This window comes from Antechinus flavipes, chromosome 6 (assembly GCF_016432865.1).
Source record: "Antechinus flavipes isolate AdamAnt ecotype Samford, QLD, Australia chromosome 6, AdamAnt_v2, whole genome shotgun sequence".
NCBI lineage: Eukaryota > Metazoa > Chordata > Mammalia > Dasyuromorphia > Dasyuridae > Antechinus > Antechinus flavipes.
In genome coordinates, this window is record NC_067403.1 from 29942361 (window position 1) to 29964859 (window position 22499).

The following is a 22499-nucleotide window of genomic DNA, read 5'->3' on the forward strand; positions in this document are numbered from 1 at the left end:
CAGAAAACTGACCCCTGGGATCCCTAGGCCACATTTCATTTTAAAGTTATATAAATGTAAACTTGTTCTTCGGTCTTTATCACACCTGCCAAAAATATACAGACTTTTGAGCTCTGATATTTGAATAGTAATTGCGATTCTATTTGCATAATTATTCCATTATAAATATCAAGTGATTTTCAGTTTAATGAAATATGAGAGAAGAGTTGTAACTACTCCAAAGTAACACCAAAATTACCTAGGACTTATTGAACAATAGAGCAAAATATAATACTGGTACAGATGTAGGATCACTATTTTTTAATGAATATCAATATGGCCTTCGCTGCCTTTGCTGAAATTCTATTATTCCACAGTTTACTGATAGAATTTGTACATACTTGCAAAAAATATAACAGTTCTTGCTGAAAGATGTTCTCGCCATGATTCTCTTTAGTATATTAATAACTTTTGGGGGCCTTTGTTGAACACTGACCCTGGCATTCGGAGAGGAGTAAATATCACATAAACAACTCTGATAGACTCAGCTCTTCTCAGTAATACAGTAATACAAGACAATTCCAATAGACTTGGGATAGAAAATGTTATTCGTATGCAGAGAGAGAACTATGGAGACTGAATGTGGACCAAAGCATATTTTTACTTTTGTTTTGTTTTGTTTCCTTTTTTTTTTCTGGTGATTTTTCACTTTTGTTTTGATTTTTTTCTTTTACAACATGACTAATATGGAAACATGTTTAAAATGATTGTACGTGTATAATCCAAATCAGAGAAGTCTTGGGGAGTGAGAGGGAGAAAAAAATTTGGAACTCAAAATCTTAGAAAAATGAATGGTGAAACTATCTTTACATGTATGTAGAAAAATGAAATACTACTGAAGTTTTTTTAAAAAGAAAAGGAATCACATCTATTTGTTCTCTCCTTATCTAGATAAAAAAGCACAAACCTAGAAAAACATAAGTATCCAGCTTTTAAAAAGTTATATTGAAAAATTGTTTCTTTATACCACAGTCATTTCTAAGTGTCACCATCATAGAATTACCTTGTAACAAAGAAAAAACAGCTACTAATCCCTAATGTCTGTAAAGCCCTGTTAAGTTATGCAAAGCACCTTCTAAGGTACATTGTCTCATTCCATCTCTTCAACAACTCAGAGAGGTAAGTGCTATTATTATCACCATTTTACAGATGGCCAACTGAGGCTGAACAAGGAAAAGTGAGTTGCCTATGGCTACAGAACTAATATCTGTGCCAGGATTCAAATTGAGGTTTGACTTCAAATATAGTGCTTCATCCACTAAGCCAAGTTTCCTAGTTAAGTAAAACTGATGGGAGAAAATGATCACATCTGAGAGGACATGGAACGTTTCTCTTCCACAGTCACCCCCCTCTCTACCAAGAATAAGGAAATATATGAATTGACATGAATCTAACGGAATGATGGAGACAATTTCAGAGAAATCTGAGAAGACTTCCATGAACTTATACAGAGTGAAATGAACAGAACCAGAACACAATTTATGCAATGACATTTTGTATAACAATTTATAGAACATTTATGTGTGTGTGTGTGTGTGTGTGTGTGTGTGTGTGTGCATGCAACATTTGTCTCTATAAAGACAAACAACCTAAGTACTCTGACTAATGAAATAAATGATCAATCACTATTCCAAGAGCTCATGTTGAAACATGCTTTCTACTTCCTAAAGAGGTGATGGATTCAGGGTGCAGAATAATGCATATTTCTTTTTGGACATGGTCAAAGCAGGAATTTACTTTGCTCGAATAATATATCTAATTGTTACCAGAGTTTTTTTTTTTTTTTTCTTTCTTTCTTTTTCAATGGGGAAAGGAAGGTAAGAAGGAAAAATATTTTTTGTTAATTGAAATAAATAAAATTAATTTTAAAAAGAAAAATATATAGGCTTATAGTAATATATTCTTATGTATGAATTTTTAAAAACATTTCCTGGTAGTAGGATTATATGGATAATTGTGACAGAATCAATAGGAATAAATCACACTGACAAATCTTCAGATTCTAGAAATTCTTCAGGAAAGTACATCTTGTCTATAAAACTTTCCTTGGCTAGAGAGGGAAGTCAGCTGTTTTCTTTCATCCTTGTTCTTAACCCCTTCAATATAATACAAGTAGTATATTTTACCACATACGTTTATCTGGCCTGTGATGGACTATAAATTCTCCAAGGCAGAAACTGTCTCATTTATATATGGCAGTCGAGGCCACAAGTAATCCTAGGTGGTTTGGGGGTATTCAATCTAAGCTGCCTGAACCAAATAAAAAAAAATAAAGGGCATTAAATTGCTGTACATTACTTATTTAAAGAAGTCTGCAAATTGACATGAGGTGTGACCATAAAGTCATGGAGTTTTTTTTAAAACAAACATATCATCCAAATGATTGTCCTTGCCTTCCAAGTGGTGTCCTTAAGAGACTAAAGGGGCATTTGTTCCAAGAATGTTGTCCCTGCTCAAACACTTAGCTCTTGGTATGGTCTTCAGAGGCTGGGAAACATTCTTTTGAACCTCCCAAACTGTGGCAAATCTTTGTCTTTTGAGGTGTTGAGAAATTGCTTTGGAAACTTCCTCTCTTGAATTAATTCTGGGGAAGATGGAGAATCAAGGTGAGAAGTGCCAAAGTGGGAAAGCTAAATTCACTGTGAAGAAGGCCTGTGCAATTCCTAAACTGGCTCTTAATGTTAAAATCATACCAGTAATAGTAATAACAATAATAATAGCCAGCATCTATACAAGGGTCTAAGGTTTACAAAGCACTTTATAAATACTATCTCATTTGATTTTCACAAAATCACTGAGAAGTAAATTCCTTTATCTGCTTTTTTACAGATGAAGAAACTGAGGCAAAATCCAGCATTACTCAGCTAGTGATTATCTAAGGCAAAATCTAACACAAGTCTCCTTGATTCCAGGGTCTGTCAATACCCACAGCACTATCTGCCTAAACACACACACACACACACACACACTTATCCCCCCTGAAAGTAACATACCCAAGTTTCTTCATCTGTAAAATCAAAATCATAACATTGTATGAACTACCTCTTGTCATAAGATCAAACAAGACAAAGTTATCATTAGTATTATTATAAAATACTTTGAGATTTGTGAAATGCTTTCCATTTATTATTCCACTTGATCCTCATAACAACATTTACTATGATCCTCAGTAGATCTATTATACCCATTTTCCAGACAAGGAAACAAAAACTTAAAGAGATTAAGTGATTTAGATAAACTATTGAGTGTCCAAGGCAAGATTTAAATTCGGGTCCTCCAGACTTACTTTGCAAACTTTGAATCAATATAACAAACATCAATTGTTAATCTGCTGCACAAAAAAATGACATTTAGAAAGGTAGACAAATAATATGTAGCTTAAAATGAAGGCACAATCAAAGATGCTGTTTCTTTGGTACCATCCAAGAGATAATGGCACTATCTGGTAGGATGTTCAAATATCAGAAAGGAAAATTCTATAATGGAAGAAGATCGATTCCACAGATTCTGCTAACATCTACAATAAACACGGGGCCCTCAGTATCACCAAACTGCCTTTATTTGCATTCCATGCCCACAATTAACCCAGATATCTTAACCCTGCCAAGGGCAAACCCCAGAAAAGGATACCGGGGAAGGGCTCACAGGTTTAGAGCAGGAGGAGATCACAAATCCAACCTCATTTTACAAATGAGAAAACTGAGTTTCAGTGAGTGGCCAGCCAGGTTCACAACACAAAACTGCCAGCAGACTCAGAAGTCTATCTGTCACTATGGTCAGAGAAAAGTAACACCTGCCTGAGTATGTGAACCTTATCAGTATTCCAGTGGGTTAGGAGTCAGTCTGATAGAAAGGCTGATCATTTCAGGAAGTGCATGCCTGAGAGCCAGATCTGACCCAAGTTAAAATAAATCACAGGAAGAGAGCACAAGAGCATCCCTTTGCCTCCATCTTCCAAGCAGATCTCTCCGAATACCACAAAGATGATTCCAAATAAGGTGTTCTGAGCAATCACTTTATGACATTGACCTCCCAAGATGATTACTGCCTTGAAGGACAAAACTCAAATGGCAAAGTTTTCATGCTTTTTTAAAAAAAAAGTCAATCTTGGTATTCACCTTCACTGTAGATCCCCTTTATAAGTACATTTCAGACAGAATGGGATACATCGTGATCTCTGTTCTCCAACAATATATCAAGTGAGAGCATATGTGTAAAGTATTCTGCAAAACTTAAATGCCATATAGAAAGCGTATCTAAAGTCTTTGTGTAGTTGTAAGCCATTAAGGTTTATTACAAGTTATTAAAGCAGTGAGACTTTTGGGACACCTTGTATAAATGTGAATTCTTAGTAGTTAGCTATTATTATGTACCAGAAAGGAGGTTTTATTATGCCTTCTTACTTATTTTAGATAGATGGAATAATTCTTAGGAAGAAAGACCCTATGAATGTCTCAGCCAGGTATTAATTAAATAAGTATCATTTTCTAGGCTTTACAAGACAACCACAAAATGCATCACTTATTTAACTAGATAAACCCACCTCTCTTTTTTCCAAGCAACAAGGGAAAATAGGGTCATAGAGTTAATTTGAAGAGGCCTAAGAGACCATCTTCTCTAACTTCTCCCTTCCCCCTCTTCCCTTTTTAATCCTTGGTAAGATATATCATAGTTTTATAATAAGCAAATAATGTAAAAAAAAACACATACAAACCAATAATGTATACATTAATGGATGAAAAACTGAAATTTTAAATATGGAACTGAGATCAACAATAATTAAATAGCAGCAACTATTTATAAATGTGTTATATATATATATGAGTGTGTGTAAACATCAATGAATGAAAAACTGAAATTTTAAATAGCTAACAATAACTAAAGAGAAGCAAATATTTATGTGTGTGTCACACACATACATTTGTACTGAAACACTAATTTCAAGCTTATCAAAATAAATTCACTTGTATTAATATATATAATATAATTTAGAACCTGATTTAGAGTCAAGACTTTTTATTACAATTGCATTTTTATATTAAAAAGCAGCAAATTCTAAACTCTCTAGAACAAATAAAATATTTAATTCCTCTAGCCTACAAAGGAATAAGCATCTATTTAAGTAAGAGGTTTAGAATTCCAGTTATTTTATTTAAATTTTTTATTTTCAGTTTCAAATTCTCTATAGCCCTTCACTGTCTCTCCTATTTTATTAAGAAGAAAACAAATATGATAAATATGACGTCAAATAAAACCTATCAGCATATAAACCATGATTAAATAAATATATATTAATATAAATAAATAAAATGCTTCAATCTGCATTCAGAGTCCATCAGTTCTCTTTCTGGTGGTAGATAGCATTTTTCATCATGAGTCAGTCCTTTGGCATTTTCATGGATCATTTGTATTCAACAAAGTAGCTAAGTGTTCATAGTTAATTATCATATTATTTCTGTTATTGCGTTCAATAGTCTCTGGTTCTGCTCACTTCAATTTGCATCAGCTCATATAAGTCTACCCAGATTTTTCTGAAACTTGCCATTTCTTATAGCATGATAATATTCCATCAAAATCACATATCACGATTGTCAAGCTATTCCCCAATTGATGAGCATCCCCACACCACTTCTTCGAGTATTAAAAAAAAAACTGCTATAAATATTTTTGTACAAATAAGTCATTTTCCTTTCTCTTTGATCTTTTTGGGATACAGACTTAGTAGTGGGATTTCTGAGTCAAAGGACATACACAGCCTTTTGGGCTTAGTTACAGAATTGATATCTGAATCACAACTCTACCAAAAGTATATTAGTATATCTATTTTTCCACATCCTCTTCAGCACTTGTCATTTTCCTTTTCTGTCATGTTAGCCAATTTGATGGATATGAGTTGGTACCTCTCGATTCCTTTATTTTCATGAATAAGGGAACTAAGACCTGGATGGGGTTAAGTGGTTCACCCTAAATTCCACAACTAGTCTTTGAGATTAGTAAAAAATGAATCCTGGTCTTTTAACTCCAACTATCCCTCTCTTTCCAATTAAATTACTCTGTCTTATTTGAATTCCAGAAGCTCAGAACCATCCTTGAGTGCTTGCACTATAAGAGATAAAATATTTCTAAACCACAGGCCACTAATTACCTTTCATTTTATAGTCCTCAAGGACAAGGTTATTCCCTGTAGATTGCCCTGCATAGTGCTATAAATGTATGAGTATTTAATAAAAACATTTATATGGGTGATGACCCATTCTACCTAAATTATACCACTTTCATTTTTATTTCTATTCAATACAAATCACAAACATATAAGTACATAAATGAAAAACAACATAAAAGCAAAAGAGAATCTCTTTGGCTATGTTATAATTTAAGAAGATATTCCAAGTTAGATTTATAAAAGATAGATTTAAGTGAATTATATTAATATGTAATAAAATAAAAAATAATTTCAACTCATATAAAATAACTTTCAACTTAAAAACAGACCAATAAAAATATAAATAAGGTTCTGTTTTTCATCAGACCTTCACATTTATTGAAACCTAGGAGAAAAAAGCTAGCTAGCTCCTCAAATAGGTATCTATTTAATATATATGATATATTTATAAATATGTCTATGGATATACAGATATTTTACACATATCAAATAGATATACATCTATATATATCTAGATATATATAAATCTGTATATATCTAGGTATCTATCTATATGGATATATCACATATATTGGGTATATATCTATACATACCTACATATATGTAGATAAGAGATAAAAAAGATATGTAATCTAGATGTGTATATATATACATATACACACACATATCTAGATCTATATACATCTATCTAGATAGACATATATACATAATATATTTCTATTAAATAGAAGTATTTCTATACATATTTAGATATAGCTATAAATATCTAGATATAGATATCTACCTCTCTATATATTTATCTTGATCTGTACATACTTGGATAGATAAACCATATATATTAAATAGATATAGGTATCTCTTGATATTTATAGATATATTTATCAAGAGTCATATCTAGATCTATATACATACATCACAATATATAGATATAGGTATATAGAGATAAATAGATGTATTTACATTAAATGGATATATCTAGACATATAAAGATATCTATGATATAAACATATATAGGAATGTATGTATGTATGTATGTATCTGTCTGCTGGGGTAAGTATACTTGGTTTTAGTCACCTTGCAGAAATTTGGACCAAAAAGTAAACTTTAAACGTTAGTATAGTCTTTAGTTGTTGCTCTTAACTATTCCCCCCCCCTCCTTTTCTCCTTCTCTCCCTCTCTCCCTTCTTCCTTTTATCCCTCCCTCCTTCTCTCTCTTCTACTTCAAAATAACTTAGAAAAAATATTTCTGCAAGAAGGACTCAAAGGTCAGGCTGACCCCCCCTCCCCCTGAGTTCAGATTTCTTCTGAACTTATAAGCCTTAGAGACTAAAGCAATCTAAAGCAAAGGAAAAGTCAAACATCAAAAAGATCAAATATTGAACAAACTGATCTATCCCCTCAGGTACTTAAACAAAAAGGTTCAAATCTATAGGGAATAAATTCTCTTCTGGGAATAAACTTCGTGCCAGTGAGAAGAACAAACCTTCCAAGAACAACCAGACGGTGTAGAGCAATTTACTAAATAGCACTTCTGTGTCTTCAAAAAAATTAAAGTGAGTTTTGCCAAGTTGAGAGTAATTTTCTCAATAGGTGATTCAGCCTTTTAATTTTTTCAAGGGAATGGGGAGGAGAAATCAGTGAATTAATCTCTTTTGTCATGTGTATCGGGGTGTTTAAAAAAGATACAACCAAAATGGAACATATTTCACCAATGTCAAATGATATGATCTTTTCATCTCAAGTCAACAAACAATTATGTAACAACTATACACCAGGCAGGATGCACCAACCCTGAGGATCCAGATAAAGAGGTAAATACAAGGACCTAGATTGGGCAAGTAGGTGATACAGGGGATAAAGCACTGGGCTTGGCAGGAAGATTCATCTATTTAAGTGCAAATTCAGTCTCAGACACTCACTAGATGTACAACCCTGGGCAAGTCATTTAACCCTGTTACCTCATCTGTAAAATGAGCTGCAAAAGAAAATGGCACTCTAGTATCTATGCCATCAACACCCCCCTCTCCCAAAAGAGTTGTAAATGACAAACAAATGAACAACTCTAAAAAACAACAGGGGCCAGATTATGGATTGTTTTAAGATCAGGCTGAGAATTTTATATTTTATGCTATAGGTAACAGAGAATCATGAGAATTTTATATTTTAGCTTATAAGTAATAAGGAATCACTAGAAGAATTTTGTAGTTTACTTTATAAGTAATAAGGAATCACTAGGAGAATTTTGTATTTTACCTTATAAGTAACAGGAAATCACTGTGAGAATTCTGTTACCCTATAAGTAACAGGGAATTGGGAATTTTATAGTGCCTGCTTCTCAGGACTGTGAGGAGATAATATTTATTAAGTGCTATTGAAATACTAGTTGCTGTAATTATTATAACTGTAAAGGTGGGGGAGAGAAAATATTTCTTTTTTCAACAGAACATTCTTGAAAAGCTGTACATGTTAATAAAGAAAAGCTCTTTTAGAGCTTTTTCAAAACACTCTTTTAGAACATTTCTGATTTTCCTGTCAAGCCACGCAATTTTATTTTAAACATTTGGACAAGTATCTATATTTTCAGAAAAAATTCATCATTTTTATGCTGAATGCATCCTATTAAACTACCTTAAGGAACACACATGTTTTCAACTTGGGGATGGGGAGGGTCTTGGGCACCAGCCACACACTGCCAGTCCCTCTTTGTGATCAAGGACATATTATAAGTTTAACAAGCACATTATTAATCAGTTAGGAAAGTGAAGAAAAATACACGTATGCACAAACCCCTCCCAAGCTTCCTGCAAGCTTGCCGTCTTTCATGATCACAGAATAGCACAGAGAGTATCTGGTGACCCCAAAAGAGAGAAGTCTTTGAAGGTGGATAACATTTGAGAGCATAACCCTCCCTCCCCCCCAAAAAAAAGGCCAAAATTTTTTTCTTTCCATTAAACTAAGAATATCCTCTTAAAGTATAAGCCCTTTTTAATGATAACTTATTTCATATTAAAATGTGAAAGTCAAATCAGTTAAGACAAAGAGTCTCTCTCAAATTCTTACTGCGGAGCTTTTTTACTGGGGTAGCAATTGCTGCCAATGTAGTGACAAGTTTTATAGAAAGCCCACAAATTCCATCGTCTGCCACAGACCACATGGTAGAAAATGTACTCTCTCTCAGGCTGATTCAGCTAGAAAAAAATAACTTCTGCTCCAGTTTTTAATGAATGCAGCAAATCTTTCAATGATCTAAATAGCCACCTTGGTCTAACTGCCTCCTTGAAAGAAGATTTTCCCGACTACAAATCATAACAGCAGCCATTTCCAAGGTGGGCTGTCTCATTGCAACAGAAATATGTCCCATTCCATCAGTCTGTTGAGTTTTTCAGAACTATCAGATTGGAAGCCACCATATTTGCTAAACATTGCAAGCCAGCTATAAACAAAGTTTATTTGGAGTGAATGTCACCACTCCTCAAAATCCCCTCCTTACCCTTCCCTCTATCACTATTCCCTCATGCTTTATTGCTCTTCAAATGCCCCACTCAGCACTTTCTCAACTCAGATTCTCTTCCATCCTCAGCTAAGATGCTCTGGGACACTTTAACCCTTCAGAGAATACTGACTTCTCAAGCTTTTGGCTCATTCCAAGGCTGTGCTTTCCTATAAACCACCACATACTTCACAATGAACACAGTCGTGTCGCTTATTTTTTCTTTCTAGGGCTTTCAGACACACCCTATTATACCAGGCTTGGAATGAGAATTATCTTGGTCACAGACACCATTGGAATTCAGGGTCATTTTCCCCAGAAGCCATAAAATTTTCTCCAAAGTAACCAAGTCACCAAAAGATTTAAGTTCTAATTTGAGGCAGAAGCGTCTCAAACCCCTCAATTTCGCTCCTTGCCTTTTATAAAACACTAATGTCCGACTGATATTGTTGATTGTCCTTTGTTCTCCAAGAGGATCCTGACGTCAGGAAGATGATATCATGGGATGCGAGTGCATTGGACTGAAGTGAGGAAGGGCTGTGTAAAGTCACTCTCTTTCTCTTCCAGAGCCATCTGGGTCCAGCGACCAGATCAGGGGGACTGGAGATGGCCCCGGATGCAGCCGGAGACACTGGGCTTCTTAAGCTGTGGCTATTATCCCTTTTCACATCAGTAGAAAATCTGAAGAAGCACTCTTCTTGAAGTGTTTTGAAAGCTCACTACCACATATTCCTGGCTGCTTTTTTCTGAGAAACATAAAATTGGTAGACAGGACACAGAACTTACATTACTAAAAATGTGAAATCTGTCACTGAAATGATGAAGAAATCAAGGAAGCCAAAGAACCCTAAACTAAACGAGCCCACAGGCCCAGGTTGGACAGGGACTTGTAGGCTACAATATGGAAGAGATTGCTACAGAGGCCTCTTCTGAGTTCTGTGATTTGGAGTCACCTGGGTTGTGTACAGAAGGGGCTCAATAGAAGGAGAGTGCTCTGAGTGACTAAGAAGTCTTCCTGCATTGGAGAAGTGAAACTCTATGAGAGCTCTCTGGAATAGGTACATTTCACCAGAGCAAAGAGTTGTCTTGACTCTGTGTTGGCTACAGCATAAGTCCTTTAAGTGCTTGTGGTTTTCTGTCAGTTTTTTTTTTTTTTTTAAGCACAAAACAAACAGGAAAAAAAAATACTCAACAAGACTCTTGTTCTTTATATAATGCTTTGTTAACCTGAAGGTATAAACAGGAGTGGGGGGCACTTTTGTAGCCAAATTCTGATTTTCTCAGGGAAAAACCCTACATTGACTCATATACTATTATTAAGAATCTTTCAAGATTATAGGATCACGTGGGAGCTGGAAGGGATCTTGGAGACTGCTGAATCGAACCTATCTCCTTTGATTGTGAAACTTAAAAATGTTACAAGATCAGCCCATAGTCACACATTTAATGTTTCATGTAGGATTGAATTTATATCTTTCTGACTCCAAGTCTGGCATTCTCTCCACCATACCATAACGTCTCTTGTGACTTAATCTGGTTCCCCCTTCACAAGTCTTCACAGAAGTCCAGATGAATGCTTATCAGATATATATTAAAGGGTTTCTTGTTCAAGTAGAGCCTGGTCCAGAAGATCTCCGAGGTCCTTCCCAGTCTAAAGTTCTATGATCTTATTCAAATGTAGTCAACGTCTCATAATCCCTAACCAAAAAAGATCTCAAGCAGATGATGGAAAAGAGAAAAATATTGAAAGGGAACTGGAAAAACTTGCTAGAATCACCACCAAGGCCATCCACTGCTTCAAATTACTTTGATTCATATTCCATTAGGGAAAAAATTTAGCCATAATCCATTTTCTCCTGATAATGGAGTACATGAAATCATCAAGAGAATGTAAAAAGAAAAAAATGATATAAGATCAAATTTCACATTTCAGTTACTAAGATCTTCACTATGCTCAAAATTCAGGACTTTTTCAAACCCTGAAGTCATTTTATTCTGCTCTTTTCATTTGACCTTTAATTCATCATCAAATCTTATTTTTACGCTGGAAACATGTATAACCATTTTGACCTCTGGTTTTGTCTTTGTTTAACTTTCAGATTAAAGTAATGCTGAAACCTTTCATTACATGTCATACTTCTATTTGATCCCCCATTTTGGAATAAAGGAAGCCAAGGGATTAATCGCATAGGAATGTGGGCGGGATGGTAAAGTCCACTATGCTTTCCTAAAGAAATCTTCCCAAATGGCTGGATCATCCAGGAATTGTAGACAGGGCAAAGAATCAAGGTCTAGAGCAGTTAGATCGGATAAATCCCTCCCTTGGGAGAGAACCAAAAAGGGTAGGCAATAAAAAGGGTCAAAAGCCAATAGCCCGGGAACACTGTTTCTAAAAGGTTAATAATAAAACAGAGCCAGGCAGGTACCTTTACAAGCACTTCCAATTATCTTATCCTTATTTTTTTTTTCTAAAGTCTTTCCCTTTGTTAATAAGCCTTACTAAATGGATTCCTGTGGTCTGGAGTGTGGACTAGCAGGGAAAAGAAGAGAAATGGGTAAAAGATACTTGAATCAGATACTTGGTTGTGGCTGTGGGTGGCGGCAGATGGGAGAAAGGTAATTAATGATCAGGTCTGTCAGATTTCTGAGCCCAAGAAGTCCAGCAGGCTGGAGCACCATGAAGATCACTTCAAGCTGGGAATTAACAATCAATGAGCTTTGGAAAGTGAAAAGTAAAAGCCTGGGGCCAATGGCAAAGCCCCCTAAACCAGTTCCAAGAGGTGATGGAATTTCTGGGAAACCAACCAACATCAGCAAGGGCGAGGGCTTAGATCTTTCACGGCTCTGGCCTTCCAGTGACAATACCCCGCATCCAGGTGCCTGGTAATTTATGTGCCTGTCTTCCTGTGATTACTTTTCCTCACATTCAGGGTTTAGTCTCTTCTCTTCAATCAAGCTGGAAAACTAAAGCTAAATTAAATTTTATAACACAACACTTTGATCATGTGGCTCCTTTGCTCTAAACGCTTCTGTGACTCATCTATTTTAGTAGAAAAAACCCAAAATCTTAGACGTGGGCATTCACAGCCTGGTTCTATTCATCACATGCAAGGGGCACTTCTTGAGGGAAACCCTACTCCAACTAGAATATCTCCTCATGCTTCCATAAACCACTTGCACACATTCCCATCTCCTTACCTTTGTTCATGCCTTTCTCCCTGCCTAGGATACCCTCTTTTTATGGATATATATCCTACCTATCCTACAAGGTCCTGTTTAAAAAAAAAAATTAATCAGAATAGAATGGTAGAAAGAGTACTGGGATAAAATCTCAATTCTGCTACTTGCTAGCAGTATTACCTTTGGCAGGTCAGACATCTACTCAAGATTTAAGCTTCTTCATCCATAAAACAATCCCTAGGGACTCTTCCAAATTGGAATCTGACTGTGCTATTCTAGCTCATTCTGACTTCCTCCTTTTCAGAAAATGTATATCACTCATCTTGGCATTTATAATCTTTTTGTAGCATCCAGAGAATCAAGCAGAGGGATGATCTCAATCCAATAAATGTGGTTTCAGTTGAATTACAGAAAGCCCTATTTCACAGAAGAATAAAAAATGATAGGGCTATGTGAACTATTAAATTTAACTGGTTATCATGCATCCGAGATGGCTAATTGGAGCAATGCATAGATTTCTGGATTTGGAGTCATAAAGATCTGAGTTTCAATCTCACCTCAGACATTTACTAACTGTGTGATGCTGGGCAAGCAATTAAATCCTTTTTGCTCAGTTTTCTTATCTATAAACTGGCATAGAGTAATTACTTAATAATCGTTGACTTGAAAGGAAAGGATCGTATCATTCAAAATTGGTGAACTATGTTCCATTTCAGTTTTATTTGTTTTTAAAGTCCCAGATACACATAACAAAAGATAGCAGCACCTGCCTCCTAAGCCAAATGAAATGTTTTGTGAACCTTTAAGCACTCTACAAATGCTAGCTATTATTATTAATCAGTTTGTTTAGAATTATTATTTTATCAGGCACACATATAGCAGAGCACGGTTTATATTACATACAAGATTAATCAATACTCCCGGATTTAACAAAAATATTTCAGGGAGTAGACATAGCTACACTCAGTTAATTATATATTGAACTTGGAAACTAACAAATCAGATTCCATTAAAGATTACAGGTTGTCTACTCCATCCCCAAACCTTGAAATCTGGGAGTTATAAAATTTGATATTACTGACGTTTTAGAGCACCAGGAATTAGGATAATTCTCATGGGGAAGAGAAGGTAAAACAGGGTGAGAAGTACAGTAGATGAATGGGCAGACTTTAAAAAAAAAAATCTCACATGGCTAACATCTGTCCAAACAAAAAGCCATTGAAAAAGTCTGAAAAGCTATCACACTGCTAACCCCTGAAGAGCTATTAACAGCAATTTTAGCAAAGTTAGTTAAAACTACAGATGTTTTCTAAACAAAGTGAATTGTAGATTTTGAGCCATCTTGCTTAGGGGAAAAAAAAAAAAGATGAGTTCTTTTTTCTCCATTTTCAGAACAAATAGTAGATACATTTCATGATAACTGAAGTCCCTTTGTTTTTTATTCTAACTAAATAGTCTCTCCTCATCCCATAACTACTCCTCCCCAAAAAGTACCATCACAGACAATTTCAAAAACTAAATTTAAAATTATTTAAAAGTATATAGAGACAAAACTGAAACACTATTTTCCAATTAAGTCCTCCAAGAGATGAAAACTGAAAAAGATAGTGTTCTTGAGGATGTTAGGAAAGTTTCTTTCCATCTCCTTTGAAAATTTTGCTCCCATGAATTTTGATTAGAAGAAAAGCAAAAGTGACATACAGAATTTTAAAGTTATTGAAAGGCTAAATCGAATTTTCTCTTAGTATCTACTGCTATTATTTCAAGTCTAAGCAGGCCTTTCTTAGCAAACAACTTTCCTGATTAGTGATCAGCTTCTGGGGATTTTATGGGCACTTTCAGTTATGTGGTTTGCTAAGCAAACACTGTCAAAAAGCTAAGCAGAAAGATACACACCCTTCCACTGCAGCCAGTAGAAGTTTTCTTCTTTCAGATGCTTGAGTATAGATGGAGTCTTGTTTAGGGGTTTTGTTTTTTAACCATTAATCAACATAATAGTTTAATACATTACTTAATCAGGTGTTCAACTGATAGATTAATGCTTCCATTTTAAAAGGTATTTCCATTTTTAAAAGGTATCAGCCACTTTTTTTTATCTTTCAGGGATCTTTGATTTTGTCAAGATAGTAATTATTTCTACTAACATAGGTTACAGTTCTCATCTGAGTCAGTTAGGTAACTTGTGTTTATTAAGTACCTACTTTGGGCGGCAAATTGTGCTACGTGGTCTTCTCTAGGTATCAAGGCTGAAAAATTCATCACTCTACATGATTGAAGAACTTCTCTGGACTTAGGTAGATTGGTTCCTTGACAACAGATATGCTTGTGAGCTAATTCAAAACCTACTAGTTTGTTAGAAACTAGCTAACCAGCTGAGCGCCAGCTTTTAAGAACCAAGATCACCTTTATACTATCATGAGATATAAGAATACAACTTTGTGGAAGGCATATCAGTCACATGAAGGATAAATATAAGTTAGATTCCTAAATAAGTCTATTGTAAACTATAGGAAAGTAGTTTAGGCATAGAAATTAGATTGATGTTTATACTAAGTTCTCATAAACTCCTGACTTACATGTATTCTACAAAGAGAATCTTTTTTTTTTTTTTTTGGTTGTTGTTCTTCAGGAGTGACTTAATGTAATTTTGCTCATGAATAAAGTAAAACATTAATCCTCATTTAAATAGATGCTGAAAATCATTTGATAGTTGAAAACTAGACAAGTTCTAAACAGCTGCCCAATTGTGAATATATATTATATCTGGGATGTTATAAATCTAAATGTTTTATTACAGAACATGAAAAGAACAAAGATGGAAACAGCTTGTTAATATGTCTGTAATTACATTAAAATATAGACTATTTTGGCTGTATGTCACCTAGATATTATGTCTGAGATTGTTTAAAAGAAACTAGACAATTTAATAGGCGTCGAGGTATGAATAAGCAGGTTAGGAATTAAAACATGTAATATTTCAAATACGCTTGCTAGGAGTCTTTTTAACAAATATTAAATATAACTTTGGTTGAAGAAAGGAAATACAAAAGATTCTCACTGTTTTTTTTTTTCCTCCTGGAATTACTATAAGCTACTGAGTTGCTGTATTTTGTCCTAACTGAATTTAGCTTTAATTGCAAATAGGAGTCTATATTTATCACAAATTTCACTGTAAGCCTTCCTTAATAGCTGTACCCTTTTGAATACCAATATCTTCAGACATAATGATTCTATTCAAACACAAAATTTTTAAGTCATTTTTATTTCAATTCTCAAAGCAAAAAAACCTAGGTTATATCCTTTTGGTATATAACACCCTATTTCTCATATAACTTTTATTTTAAATTGGTCACTAAGATTGAAAAGTAGTAGTACGAAAAAGAAAAAAAGAAGGAGAAAAAGAACAACTACAATATACCACAATGGTCTATAGCTGAGGAAGACACAGGATGCCAGCTTTTGATCTGTTAAAGATAACAGAGACAGAGACACAGAGAGAAAAAGGGATAGAGACAAAGGGCCAGGGAGAGGTGAGAGAAAAGAGACATGGAGAGAGAGAGTGCATAGACAGAGAGACACGCAGAGTACAGAGACAAAAGACCAGAGAGTGGCAAGAGAAAAGTAACAGAGACCCCCAGAAACACAGAGCAGAGAGACATAGAAAGACAGCCAGCCAGAGACAAAGGGCCAGAAAGAGAAAAGAGACAGAGAGACAGACATACAGAGAGACAAACATACAGAGAGACAGAGAGAATGAGAACATATCTAGTTAACTCTATATACACATTTCAATTTCCTAAAACTATGAGAACATTATAGAAACAACAGAATACCCAGTTAACAAATGTATCAGTTGTCACATTGTCACATTTAAAACCTAGGAAAAACTGGCAGCAAACCTGCCTTTTGGCAAACTAAGTTCAAATAAGAAGATTAAAAAGAAGGGGCAGAAAGTGCAACAATGTCACAAGCAAAAAGAACAAAAAGGAAGCTATTAGAGAAAGATAGAAAACATTGAAAATTGTAAAAGTTTGATTTTTAATCCCACATTAAAGACAAACAGAGCCAATGTAGCTGGGTTGTAGGGGAGACAGCACACCTCTAACCTTCATGACAGTGGGGGTTTTGTTTTTGAGGTTTTATCAGCTGTCCTAGCAGATGACAGAGCTCCAAAGGCAAGTCTGCATTCTGTGCATGCTATCATGAAAAATTCCCAAAGTAAGAAAAAATGATTGGCAAGAGATCAGAAAAAAAACTAGCTGAAAGTAGCCTCTTTCCACTCATTTGCTCCCTGGGCTTGTCGTTTTATCTTGCTATAATCTGCCTCCCTTTCAAATTAAATAATACTTTCGTGAGAACTCTGATGCTCCAAACAGATGCTGAAGTCTGCCGGAGACGGCATATGATGGAAAAATTGCTTAGACTCAGGGATTACCTGAGCTTCATCTCTTGGGAACACCAGCTCTATGTGATATGGACAAATGACTTCACCTGTCTAAGCTTTGGTTCTCTCATCTGGAAAAAAGGGCCAATATCATCCCTGAAATATTGTGTGGATCAAAGACCAACATTTATATAAAAGCATCCCAGACCTTAAAGTGTAATCCAAATGGCAGGGTGGGGTTTTGTACAATTTTATTTTAAAGATATACTGGTAAGACTTCAGCATTAAACAAAATAATCAAGCTTTTAGTATGTTCAAGATGTATTATAATTCTAACAGGGATCATGGGATCATAGATCTAGAAATGGAAGGGACCCTCAAGACCACCAAGTCTAACCTTCTTCATTTAATTTACCAGGAAATCTAGTATTCATAATACCAATCAAGTCTATTTTGGCTAAATGGAGAATTACAGAGATTAAAGAAAACTATTCCCCTCAGTTTGGGTTCTCGAGCAACAGATCTGAAAACGTGTTTTGATTGTCCCAAATCTGCTCCACAATGTATTCTTTGAGAATCACCAAAGACAAGCACTATTACAATGTGATTTGGCAGAGAGGTATAATAGACCAGCCATCATCATCAGAGATTAGTGCCGAATGAAGAAGCAAGAGTAGCCAGTCAGTGACATCACGTTTAAGTGGAGGTCCATCCCCACAGTAGTCTGAGGATGCTTCTTAAGACATAGAAAGTTTTCAGAGTCATGTTGGGGAAGTCCAAGCCAACAAATTTCACCTGCGTCCTTGCCCCAAGGCTACCCCCTATTTTCCAATTCTCTTCCCATGGCATTCCTCATCTTGGTCTTTTCCCTTCAATCCCATAACCACCACACCTTAATCTAATTCTCCAAACCCTTCTATTCAAATTATTGCCAAAATCACTTTATTGATCTCTTTCTTAGTCTTGGGTCTCTCCCAACTCTAATCCGTATAACAACATAGAACTGCTAAAAGACCCTTCCTCCAACACCATTAAGACACCTGCATTGGTTCCCTATGGCTTATCCTTCTTAGCCTTAGCCAACTTGGTCTTCCATAGGCTATCATGAAAAACATTTACTCCATTTATCTCATTTCCTTTAGCATCATTTCCCTCCCTAAATCCATGGTTCCAATCAAAACAATTTGCATTGAATTTCCAGGAATTTTTGTTCTTGTTTTTCTGTCTTTGGTCAGCAAATTTCTCTACTTCTAATACCCTTCCTTCTAATATCTACTACTCACCCCAAACTCAGAACCCTAATATATCACAATAGTACAGTGAAAAGACGGCTAGATTTGGGGTCCAATTACCTGAGTCTGAATCATTTGGAACCTGGGTGACACTGGGGAAGTAATTTAGCCTCTTTATAACTTGGTTTACAAGTTTGTAAACTGGAAGGAAAAGACTAAATGACCTTTAAGTTTCCCTCTAACTCTAAACCTATGGCCTTTTGATCTTTGTGAAACCCTATAACAGATAGTTCTTAAGGGAGTAGGAAGGAGAGGGTCTGAAGAAAAGCAATTAACCTCCCTCATATGCCTTTATTCAGCTTGGCTATGAACCCCAAGAAGAACAAACACTTGTTCCCTATCTTTTGGAAGATTCTCATTGTTGCACATATGACAAAACTATATATTTATACAGCACATGATAGTAATAGGAAGGACTAAAATTCTGAGATTTCTGGACATATATTCTTTGCATTTTGGTTAGAAAAGGAAAACTGAGGCATTGAAGAGACTATCAGCTGTTATAACCTCATGTTCAAAGAAACTTTGTGATAACTACTCGTGTTTCTTTTGCTGTCAAAACAACTATAATGACAGTAAATACTCTTCTTCCAACAGCAGCTTCGCTTTGACATCCATAAATTTTTTTGTCCTTTTTTTTTAAATCTAAATTCTGGGGGGACTTCTTTTTTTTTTTTTTTTGAAGATTCAGAAAATAGGAAATTTTAAAAGTCCTGCTAAGAAAACAATTCTAAGGAAAAAATATAAACATATATTATCAGTAAGAGAGCTATTTCTCACATGATGCAATTTATTTATGGGTGATATATATTAGCTGGCTAAATTCATTTACTTTTTCAATATAGTTAAGATTTTGAATTTTTTGTTGCAAAGAACATGAGATTTAAAACCTATGTACATGCAAACTTACATATGTATTTATGTAATGAGTATTACAAGAAGATATTTGTTTATAATACACATGTATGCACATACACAGGTTGGCGCACACATGCACTTTTTCTTTTGAATTGTTTTCTTCCTCTGAATTTTTCATTACAAATCTTAAAGCAAAGTATGGGATTTCAAAGTCTGACGGTTATACCCTTTGATCTCAGCAACACTCTTACTATGTCTGTATCTCAAAGAGACTTTAAAAAAAAAAAAAAAGGACCAGGTATGTACAGAAAATATTTGTAGCAGCTGTTTTAGTGGTGACAAGAAATTGAAAAAATGAGGGGATGCTCATCGACTGGGAAATGGCTGAACAAATTGTAATATACGACTGTGATGGAATACTATTATGCTATAAGAAATGATGAGCAGGATGTCTTCTAAAAAAACCTAGGAAGGCTTACCTGAACTGATGTAAAGTGAAATAAGCAAAACCAGGAGAACATTATGCCCAGTGATGACAATATCATATGATGATCAACTGGGAATGATTTAACAATTTTCAGAAATACAGTGATCCAAGACAATTCTGAAGGACTTAAGATAGAAAGGACTAATGGGGTCTGAATGCAGATCAAATCATACTATTTTATTTTATTTGGGGTTTAGGGGTAATTTTTTTTAAACCTTTATTTTCATCCATCATTTTTCAGTCACGTTCACCTCTTTCTGACCCTTAGTGTTTTCTTGGCAAAGATACTGGAATAGTTTGTCATTTCCTTCTCCAGATCATTTTAAAGATGAGAAAGGTGAGACAAAAAGAGTCACCCAACTAGTGTCTGAGATCAGGTTTGAAGAACATGAATCTATCTGACTCTAAGGTCCATGATTCTATCTCCTAAGATGCTTTGAAAGACACAATTTCTAAAAACATAAATTTTAGAATTACCACAAGCCTTAGCAGGTAACTAAGTAGGAAGCTTGAAAAGTTTCTTTATGTGAAATGCACTTTCCTGCCCCTTAGCAGAGAGATGGGGTCCTCCAGGGCAGATTGTTGTGTATAGATCAGTAACACTGACTTTATCACTGCTTTCGCTTTACCATTTCTCTTTGTTACAAGAGAAAGTTCAATTACATGTGTGTGTGTATGTATATATACATATGTGTGTATGTGTGTGTGTAGGTGGGAATAATATCCTCAACTTGTAAAAACAAAAGGCATCAAAATGTTTGTGGCAGCCCTGTTTGTAGTGGCTAGAAGCTGCAAAATGAATGGATGCCCATCCATTGGAGAATGGTTGAGTAAATTGTGGTATATGAACATTATGGAATATTATTGTTCTGTAAGGAATGACCAGCAGGATGACTACAGAGAGAACTGGGGAGACTTACATGAACTGATGCTAAGTGAAATGAGCAGAACCAGGAGATCATTATATACCTCAACAACGATACTGTATGAGGATGTATTCTGATGGAAGTGGATCTCTTCGATAAAAAGAGCTAATTCAGTTTCGATTGATCAAAGATGGGCAGAAGCAGCTACACCCAAAGAAAGAACACTGGGAGATGAATATAAACTGCTTGCATTTTTGTTTTTCTTCCCGGATTATTTATACCTTCTGAATTCAATTCTTCCTGTGCAACAAGAGAACTGTTCGGTTCTGCACACATATATTGTATCCAGGATATACTGTAACCTATTCAACATGTAAAGGATTGCTTGCCATCCGGGGTAGGGAGTGAAGGAAGGGAGGGGAAAAATCGGAACAGAAGTGAATGCAACGGATAATGCTGTAAAAATTACCCTGGCATGAGTTCTATCAATAAAAAGTTATTTAAAAAAAAAGGCATCAATTAATGATGATGACAATTAAGATGTCATCCAAACTAATCACTTTTTTAAAAGTTTCTGCTGTTATCTACTCTATCTACCACATTTATGAATTACCATAACCATTTATTTTAGACAAATCAGAATCTATTTAAAATGCTTACAAAAGGACATTCAGAATTTGGCATTCAGGGTGGAGGCAAGTGCACTTTGTTCCACCCATCCATAAAAGATTCTTTTTCACTTTCTTTCTTTTGGTTTCTTTTACTTGGTTCTTCTCAGTGGTTCAGTGATCCAAAGCAATCCCAATAGACTTTGGACAGAAAATGTCATCTGAATCCAGAAAAGGAACTATGGAGATGGAATGTAAATCAACACATGCTTTGTTCACCTTTTTTTCTATTTTTTTCTCTCCAAAATTTTCCCTTTTGTTCAGATTTTTCTTTCCCAACATGATTCATAAAGCAATGTGTATTAAAAATAAATAAATTGAAAAGTTACTGCAAAATTTTTTTAAAAGACTTTTTCTTCTTTTTTTGGAGAGGGAGGACTCTTTAATTATCTAAACCAACAGTAGTCTCATGGCCAGCTATGGTACTTTCCACGTGAACTTTAAACTTCCAAATACTAGAGGATCTAGGTGATCCCCCTGTGTTCCATTCTGTACTGACAATTTCTTTCACTTTCTTTTTAAACATCACTTAATCACAAAGGAGCCAAAAGCAAACGTGTGCTTATGAAACTTCAAAAGTAGAGTCTGAGATAACCAAAGGCTTCAATCAAGAGGAGGCTGGCCATGTGAGACTGCTTCACCTGTGTAAACTCACATAACCTTTCCACGCTGTGTTACAAAGTCAAGACCTAGCTTTTGCCTGAGATATCCTTGGTGGAAGCTCAAAGGGTACAGCATTATTAGCAGGGTGGGTAGCCACAAGCAATAAGAATAATCACAGCATGCTGCAGGCCCAGCCGCTGCTGCAGGAGGTAGCAGTCAGAGGATCTCTTATGACTCCTTGTAAAGTTGGCTTCTCAAGTGGTTTCTTTCTCCCAGTCCTAGCAATGCTGCTTTTTCTTTGCTCATGCTTCTGTGTCCTTAGAACATTCCTAATTCATGTGTGGGCCTCTCCAGGAAAAAGAAAATCTCCTTGAAAATGTCAACAGTGTACTGTTTTGATAGAAAAAAAAAAAAAAAAAAGGAGGGAGGGGAATGTTCCTAAGCAAACTTAAGGAAGGAGAACCAGGTA

The 22499-nt window shown here is 35.3% G+C and overlaps 1 protein-coding gene across 4 annotated transcripts in view; it reads right to left on the reverse strand.

The window, feature by feature from the left end:
- The window catches only part of APBB2 (amyloid beta precursor protein binding family B member 2), a 374634-nt gene that overhangs the window by 282720 nt on the left and 69415 nt on the right, over positions 1-22499 (reverse strand). The gene's annotated exons all lie outside the window — the stretch shown is intronic.